Source organism: Lucilia cuprina, chromosome 5, assembly GCF_022045245.1.
Source record: "Lucilia cuprina isolate Lc7/37 chromosome 5, ASM2204524v1, whole genome shotgun sequence".
NCBI lineage: Eukaryota > Metazoa > Arthropoda > Insecta > Diptera > Calliphoridae > Lucilia > Lucilia cuprina.
In genome coordinates this window covers 52,443,998-52,452,559 of record NC_060953.1, presented here as the reverse complement: position 1 = coordinate 52,452,559, position 8,562 = coordinate 52,443,998, and the positions used below count along the sequence as shown (strand labels likewise).

The 8,562-nt window shown below is 29.7% G+C and overlaps 1 long non-coding RNA gene across 1 annotated transcript; it reads right to left on the bottom strand.

The window, feature by feature from the left end:
- Nucleotides 1-2,768: 2,768 nt before the first annotated feature.
- LOC124420430 lies at nt 2,769-7,691 on the bottom strand. Its single transcript, XR_006941199.1, has 3 exons — nt 7,298-7,691; nt 4,129-4,255; nt 2,769-3,171 (listed from the first exon to the last, which is right to left on the bottom strand). It is a non-coding gene; the product is annotated as an uncharacterized LOC124420430 (long non-coding RNA).
- Between the last annotated feature and the right edge of the window lie 871 nt (nt 7,692-8,562).

The following is an 8,562-nucleotide window of genomic DNA, read 5'->3' as shown; positions in this document are numbered from 1 at the left end:
CAATTTCTTTTATTTTGGCTTGGATATAGCGTTTCGATTTTCTAACATAAACAGTTGGCCTTATGTGACGAGTTCCTTCCAGTGTTATATTTTTGTTAATGTTAAAATAACTTTCAATAGGCGCGTTGGAAATTCGTGTTTTGCCAATATTGTCAATTTTCACACCCATTACATTTGACCACAGCACAACAAATGGAACATATCTTTTTAGAATTAAGTTAAAATACTTACTATTTAAAAAGTCATTTATTTCTCCGCCTTGCTTTTGATCTATATCCATGCTGTTGTAGATATTCAAACCTTTTTTATAAAATGGACTTCTTTTATATTTAGGCAAGTTTTGTGTATTGGTTTTTTGTTCTAATTTTATTTCAGGTACAGATTGTTCAACATCAACTGTTGATTTGAAATATTTTATGGCTTCTTTGACATTATCATTTAGATTTTTGGACAATAATATAATTGTAACATATTTGAACCAAACCCAGAAGTCCGCAATGTTAGAAATATTTATAGCGTTTATCATAATTTTTTTATAAAAATTTTGTTGGTTGGTATTGCCAGCAGTGTGTTCTTTAATATCCTTAACACAAATTTTATAGAAGTGGGCGCAGCAAATTTGTATTACTACAAATTTCGGGTTAAGCTTTTCATTATTTTCTAATATTCTATCACATGTTTCCAGGTAAATTATAGAATCCATGTTATTAATTACTTTGTTTAACGAATTTATTAATGCCCAGCTGTAGTCGATACAAATTCTTTTGGACAAAGGCCAATTTATTTTTTTTAGAATACAGAAAACTTTAACATCCATAAAAAACTTCATAATGTCTTCCACATAATGGCTTGATAATAAGGCTTCTGCCAAAGGAATAACAATACCTTTATTGCCTTTATTAGCAGCATGAAGTAAAATTGTATATAGGAAGACCCTTTTAGAATATTTATCGAATTTTTTTACAACACAACCAGTAGAATCCACAAATAAGGTATTCCTACTTTTCCGAAGAAGAGCTGCCTTGTTTTTTCCTGGAAGCCGCAATTGTTCCTCTGAAAACAAATATATTTCTTGCGGCGTAGATACCCTTTGTATAAAATGAGACCATTCCTTTTCTCGCTGCATAAGCAAAATGTCAAAAACAAGGTCTTTATCTCTATTTAGTTTCTGTAACATTTCGCTCCTAACTTTTCGAGCAGTGTCGTTGGATGGCATTGTCTGCATGTTTCCAACATCGCACAAGTTTTTGGACTGCGAAATAAGTAAATCGTTTCGAAACTTTGAAGGGAGTTGATGTTTTATTTTTTGCTTTGTCACAAGTCTATTGACACCACGAATTTGTTGTACTTTTTTACAGGTTGGATGCGAAATAGTAGATGAATTTGCATAAACGTTGACGTTATATGTAACGAGATCAATACAAAATTTGTATTTCCTGCACCCTTCTTCTTCGTACAAACACTTCGCATAAATTCGCATTGTTTTATTATTTTTGGTGTATGCGTGGCTATTTATATTAATAGGGCAGACATTATTAATTTCATTAAAATTTTGTCGGATCAAGTCTTCCATATATTTAGTGAATTTTTGTTTATCCTCAATATGACCTTCTGTTATAAAATATTCAGTTAAAAAGTTTATCTGTGATTTTTTAAATGTCAACTTTCCTTCGTTGTAGGGATAACCTTTCACATCTACAACCCGTTTTTCGTCACTTTGTAATATAATTACATTTTGATTGGGCATAGGGTCAATGGTGATTTTCTTTTTCAATACCGCATATTCCTCTATTAGTATATCACTTTCGTTTGTGTCATTTATGTCTGATAGGTTAATTTTTGTAGAAGAAAGTGGCACTTGAAACTCTTTGCTGTAATTATTTGTATTTGAAGTATCATCTTCTGCATTAGATGAATCAATATCATGCTTTAAAAGAGAAACTGTAGAACTATTTTCTAATGTATCTTGACGCTGAGTAATTGAAGTATCTTTTTCTGTAGTATTTTGAAGCTGATAATCTGAAGAATGTTTTTCAGCACTCGATGAATCATCTTTTACTGCATCATCTTGAAGCTGAGAATCATTTTCGGTGTTCGTTGAATCAAAATCATGTTTTGGGTGTTGAGAAACTGAAGGTTCTTTTTTTGCATTTGATGAATCTAAATCAGAAGTTTGAAGCTGAGAAACTGAAGTATCATTATCTGAAATATCTGAAGAATCTTTTTCTGCTTTCGATGACTCAAAATCATGGTTTGCATGGTGGGAAACTAAAGTATCATTTTCTGTACTTTCTTGAAGCTGAGAATCTGAAGAATCAAAATCATGTTTTGGACGATGAGAAACTGCAATATCTTTTTTTGCATTAGATGAATCAAAATTAGGAGTTAAAAACTGAGAAACTGAAGTATTATTTTCTGTAGAATGTTGAAGCTGTGATTTATTTTCTATGTTCGGTGAATCAAAATCATGGTTTGGGAGCTGAGAAACTGAAGGTTCTTTTTCTGCGTTCAATAATAAAATATTAGAGCTTGGGAGCTGGGCAACTGTTTTATCTCTTTCTGTATTACCTGAAGGTTCTTTTTCTGCTTTCGATGAAACAAATTCAGGATTTGGAAGCTGAGAAACTGAAGAATCATTTTCTGTAGTGTCTACAAGCTGAGAAACTGAAATGCTTTTTTCTACATTTAACAAAACAAGGTTTAGAAGCTGAGAAATTAAGGAATCTTCTTCTGTATTTGATGAATGAAAATCAGAGTTTGGACGCTGAGAAACTGAAATGTCATTGTTTGTTTTCAAGGAATCAAAATTTGAGCTTAGAAGCTGAGAAACAGAATCATCTTTTTTTGTATTCGATGAATCAAGATTTACAAGTTGAGAAATTGAAATGAATTTTTCTACACTCGGCGAAATAAAATCGCAGTTTAAATGTTGAGCAACTGAAATATCTGCTTTTGGATTCGATAAATTAAAATCAGGGTTTATACGCTGGAAAAGTGAAGCATCCTTTTCTACATTCGATGAATAAAAATCAAGGTTTACAAGCGGAGAAACTGAAGTAGGTTTTGCTAGATAATTATTTATCTTTTTTGTTTTATTTGGTGATATACAATTATGACTTATTACTGATAATTGCTTGTCCAAACAGTTATTTTCCGAACATAATTCCGAATCTATTAAGAACATGTAAAAAATATATAAAATATAAGTACTTATTAGTCTGGGTAAGAAATAAAAAAATATATCTTATGACAACTAATATCGTTCTCTTCATTAATCGTCGTTCTCCTTAATTGTGCGTATATTATCCCAAAGTATGAGTGATTTTACAAATTAAATATTACTCATACTACATTGTCCGAATAGTGAATGGGCATTTTCACAGTAACTTAAAAATTAAACGTCTACAAAAATAAATTTTGTATTATTGTTACGAAATGACAAACCATTTTCACGAAGGTGAAGGGTATAAAAATGCGGAAAAATAATCAGTATTAAACAAGTAAGAATCATATATTCGGCTGTGCGGAATCTTATATACCCTTCACTATGATGTTTTAAAAAAACAGTCAGTATAAAAATACCAGTTATAGAACAAAATAGTACCAAAAATCATTTCCTGCAGATTTTTACTAAATTAGGACTCTTAATGATTAATTTTATGTTTCTAGGTTCATGAAAAAGGAAAAGGTACTAAAAAATCCCCTTTATATGTTCTCGCTCACTTAATTTCATGTTTCTATGTTCAATATGGAAGAAAGTACCTTTTGAAGAACGAAAAAGTACCAAAAAGTCTCGGATTTTTGCTCATATCTCCGTTATTTATTAACCGATTTTGCTGATTTTAAAAAGGAAACTTCCCGAAAGAATTTTTGACAGAATTGTTGAAGATTTGGATCCCGAAGATATCTAGGGTCTTCAAAAAATTGATTTGTTGATTTCAACAAACATACAGACAGACGGACATAGATTAATTGACTCCTATACTTTATAAGGTCGGAAAATTATATTATAGAAATTACAAACGGATATATACCCTTCTCACTAAGGTCAAGAGAATAAAAATAAACTGCTCCCAAAATGTTAGTCATTAAATAAAAGTTACAAAAATTAATTTTTCAATTACTCACCATCCTCGGGAACGTTTTCTTTTAGCTGCAACTTCAATATTTCATCACGCAGTTTCTCATAGCTGTTTTTTTCGCAGAACTTTATGAAGGTGTCAATTTCCTCAACGAAATCCAAATTGGTATTACGCTAATGTATATATAATATATAATAATATTTATTTCAAAATGAGAAATAATGTAAAGTCGGGTTTGGCCGACCATATGATACCCCACATCATTAGAATATTTAAATCGTTATATTTGAAAGAGGTATTTTAATATTGTTATAAAACTTAGCTGTGAAAAGGTTAAAAACTATATAAAATTAATGTTTTAACAATTTTAGGACGATATTTCGATAATTTGCCCTATTGCCCATATAAAGTTCCCTTCAGAAAATTACTTTAAAAAGCTCATAACCAGGGAAACCAAAAATATGCTCTAAAAAGGTGTTTTATGTGCATTAAATATGCAGTAAAAAGGAAAAAAATATACTATTAAAATTTATAAAATATGCTCTAAAAATGAACAAAACCAAATTACATGTCTTCTTGTTTGAAATTACATGTCTCCTTGTTTAAAGCAAGTACCCAAAATAATTATAATCAGTTCTGTCAGAAGCAAAAAAATTGCGGGCTTTTCAATGAATAATTTTTCCATCTTTCATAAATATTTTTATTAATATATAAGTATTTTTAGGCTGACGTTAACAGGTCCTGCAACGACTTTGAATTTTCCAAGTGTATTTACAAGGGGAAAAAACCGATTTTTTTCTGTTTTTGCTCAAAATTTGCCATGTAATGATAAACTTTGCAATTCATTGTAAAGAAATCGTAATGTGCACAGAATAAGCATTTCAGAAAGATATAAAACACAAAATTTGGTTGAAAATTTTTAAAGTTATAAATTTATAAAATTAATAAATATGAATATGGAATTTTTAGTATAAAGTCTTATGTTTAAAATAACAGCGATAAAGGTAAAATTAACCCTTTAAAACACATGTGACAAATTTAACCCCGAAGTTCAAAAAATCGTGAAAACACTATCCATTTGAATAATGCTCTATAGTTAGAGGAATAATGTAAATAAAACCAAAAATTCTATATTATGTATAAAAGCTTATGAATTAACCCTTTTTGAACATACCCAGGAAAAACTTCGCTTACTATGAACTACTTTTTTTAATGACTTACTTTGTAGGTTAAATCTTAAAAAAAATCAAAACACACAAACATTTTGTTTCATTTTTTTTTATTACGCGTTAGCAAATGTCTATTTTTAAACAAACAGAAAAGAAAATAGTACTTGTATGTGAAAACCATTATTTGACGCATAACAAAACAGCTAAGGGGTGGCGTAGAGAGAGTGTGACGAAATGGCAGACGGAAGGTTCCAAGTTCAACCCCTGTCTGCGTCGACTTTATATTTTATAATTTTTTTCATAAATTGTTCTATAAATAACACTATGCAACAAATTGATGGTCATGGTCTGGGGGGTGAAAAATTCCCATGATAACTTAAAGTATTAGGTTAGACTATTAAAACCCCCAAACCGTTCGGCGTTGGTAGGTCAAACTATTATGTTATCGGTAAATGAAAGTTGCGCTTTTTAACACTAAGTTTATTAAATTTTTACAAATTAATTTCAAAAACATATTTTTTGTTTAGCTATCTGCAGAACAACTTTGCAAGGAATATATCTTGCAGATTTCGGACCACAAATATTGAATTTTAATGGGTCATTCGAGTCCATTTTGTAAGCACTTGTTATGCAAAGATATAAATGTTTATTGGAGTAGGGCGACACTGGTATCATTTAAAAGGCCTTTCGAAAATTTTAAAATATTAACAAAAGATTTAATTTTTTCAACCAACATTACGATTTGTTGACAATGAACCCAGCAAAATCTTTGCTTACAATGATTACCATTAACTACTTTATTAATGACTTACTTTATAGGCAAAGTCTAAAAAAAATCAAAATAAAGAAACAAACAAGAATAAAACAGTTACTATTTCTTTTTTTTTCCTTTTTTTGTGCACACCATAGCAAATGTCTATTTTTAGATAAACAGAAAATAAAATAGTATTTGTGTTCGAAAACTATTATTTGACGCAGAATATAACAGGTAAGCAGTGGTGTAGTGAGTGCAGCGTTCAACTGGCAGACGGAAAGTACTAAGTTCAACCCCAGTCTGTGTCGACTTTTTATTTTTTATAATACATATATTCTATATTCTATAAATAACTCTACTAACAAAACAACTTATTTCCAACGAAATTATATTGACTTACTTTTGGAATATCTCAAACAAAAATAAGTACTTTTTGTAGTAGAATTGTAAGCACTTTACTCAATGATTTCTGGTGATTTTTCTAGTGAATTTGTAAGCAAATATTTTGCTGGGAAGTGCAAAGTTCATTATAAAATGGCAAAATTTGAGCAAAAACAGAAAAAAGCTATTTTTCCCCCTTATAAATGCACTTGGAAAATTCAGAGCCGTTGCGGCACCTGTTACTTTATCTTATCAGCCTAATTTATTGCATGGCATAGTTTTACAACCCAAAAAACAATTCTAGAGGGGAAGACTGTCAAAATTTTTTTCCTTAATGCAAGGTTGGACCACTCTAATATACACGATATACTATAAACAAACTATACTACATACAATATATACTATATACACGCTTAACCCCATTTGAGGTAACTTAAAAAAATAATGATGAACGGTATAAAAAAATATAAATTTTCCTTACCAAAATTTTTTGGCATCGATTTCGATTCCTTTTGTTATCGGCTATGTGTTCCATTTCGCTATTTTTTAATATTTTGTTGGCAAAACAAAAAAATGATTTTGAACAATATTCATTTTCACTATTTGAATTTACACTAGAATAATATATTCTACATAAGAAAACAAAAATGTCCTTATGCAACATATTGTCACTTTTCCACAATAAATCAACTCTTTTAATTAACTTCACTTTTTAACTTTACACCACAACAGGTTGAAAAAAATAAACATCAAATTCTCAATACAAACATTTGGGACATTTGTTTTTTTTTTCAAACATGTTTGTCAAACACCGAAATAACTTCAGTAGCGACTTTAAATGTAACGACTTTCTTAAAGTATTTTGATAATTATAAATATTTATAAAAAAGATTTCGAGACTTCAAACTTACCAAACATAAATTGTTACGTACATACAGCTGCAACAGCTAGTGGTGTAAGCACACAAATACAATACAAAATAAAACAATTGCTTGAAACTCAGTCAATAATAGTGCATAATGTTTAATGGTGTGGTGGATGGTGTGATGGAATGTTGAGCAGGACTGCGTAGGTTCGAATCACGGCGAGCGTCAGTGAATTTTTATTTTATTTTTTTTAATAATTAAGCATGTATTTGTCAACCAATCAATAAATAATATTGCCTCTTACTTGCTTTTTTTAATCAAACAATAATAAGTATGTACTTTTTTTATTAGAAGTAGAAAGCATATTTGAATTATAACTTTTCATTACATTATTAAAACTATTTTACAATAAAAACATATTGTTAATTATTCGCAAATAAAAATGGAAAAAAACCACCAAAGTGCATTCGAGCCAGAACCCAATGATTCCCAGAAAACCTCACTCTCGTTAGTCTACGTTCTGATCTTAAAATATTGTTAATTTTTCAAGATAAAAAAAATTATTACAAATTTTTACATTATGTTGTATTGAACTCAAACCCCAATGAATTCTAAGCGTACGCACTCTCATTAGACTACTCCATACAAAATATTTGAACTACTTTTGCACAACATAGAGATAAAATGTAACGGTTTCGTAACGGAAATTGATTTTGATCTTTATAGTTTTAAATATGTTTTTGTCATACATGTTTGACAAATTTTGCATTTGTTTTGATGAATTTTAAAAAGCTTTTGTTTTGCTATAGCTTTTGATCTTCTTGTAAAAAACAAATGCAACTTTTCCCAAACATGTATGAAACAGAAATGCCTAAAACTATAAAGATCAAACACAATTTCCGTTACAAAACCAAAGTGCAAATGTAGCAGAAGTTTAGTGTATTGAATAGTCTAACGGGAGTGCGTGCGCTTGGAAATCATTGGGTTTGGGGTTCAATACACATTAGTGATTTTTTTTTAATGTTGAAGAATTAACAACATATTGCTATTAACATTTTCTTTAATTTTAACCATATCGTGGAATAAATATACTCCTGGAAAATTAGCCGAAAAAATGAAAAAACTACAAATTTTAAAAATCTTAATTAAAATTGATACTGAACGTCTCATTAAAAACCGTATCAAGGGATTCAAAGTTACAAAAATATCATGCGCTCCTTGCTCCATATGGTGGCTATACATGCCTCTCCCATATATGCCCACTTTGACCAAATCCCTTATAGAAATCAAGAAATTTCTCAAATAATTTT